This window comes from Pygoscelis adeliae, unplaced genomic scaffold (genome assembly GCF_000699105.1).
Source record: "Pygoscelis adeliae isolate BGI_AS28 unplaced genomic scaffold, ASM69910v1 Scaffold412, whole genome shotgun sequence".
Taxonomy (NCBI): Eukaryota; Metazoa; Chordata; class Aves; order Sphenisciformes; family Spheniscidae; genus Pygoscelis; species Pygoscelis adeliae.
The window spans coordinates 20562-21431 of record NW_008824190.1 but is presented as its reverse complement, the minus strand read 5'-3'; positions in this window follow the sequence as shown (position 1 = coordinate 21431).

The window sequence follows — 870 nt, the reverse complement described above, 5'->3', positions numbered from 1 at the left end:
GGGAGGAGGGACAGAGCAGCCCGCCGCGGGGATGAGCGGGGACTCGGTTCCCAGCTCACGCAGCCAGTCTCTCTTTTTACGTCTTAATTCTCGCCGAGAGGCAGAGCGGGATCTGCCGCGGCATTTGGAGCTTGCCCAAGGAGGACAGCCTCTTGGTGAAGCTGGGCAGCAGCTCAGCCTGGCTGCGAGGTTTGGTGAACTCCGGGCTTCTCACGGGGAAAGAAAAGGTAGGTGAGAAATACAGAGCTTTCCAGAGGAGGCTTTGCGGCGTGGCGCAAAGACCTTCAGAGATTTCCAGCCCAGTCCAACCGGTAAGTTCTCCCAGTTCCCACGGGGCTCCCATCTACAAAGGCTACTTCGGGGTAGGCAGAAACGTTCATGCTGTGCCCTGAGAACAGGCTGGAAACCACCGGAGCAGGCGTCAAGGGTCGAGCCTGCAACACTCACTCAAGTCGCGCACGAGGTTTTTTTTGGTGCAGACCTGGGTCTGTGCCAAGCCCCAGCCACCCCCTGCCTGGAATGGGCACCCACCACGAGGTGCTGTGATAGCCAGGAGACGCCATGCTCAGCTGCATGCCCAGGGCCTCAGGCACAACTCCTCTGCCCAACGCCTCACAAGCTCCCCGTGCCACGGGCCATGGCATCTGCAAGAGCAAGGATACGAGAAGCTTTCCCCAGGAAGAGCCTCATCCACACCACCAGGGCTCGGACGGACCGTGCTTCCCGGCAGAAGTGTGGCAGCACCGCAAGCTAGATCCAGCCCCTCCGAGGTGAAGCTCTCGGCATCACACCGCTGCCAACAGCGGACTTGGTAGAATCCCACCTCCTCAGGCACAGGAGCAGGTACCCCAGCCACCCCTGCCAGCGGGG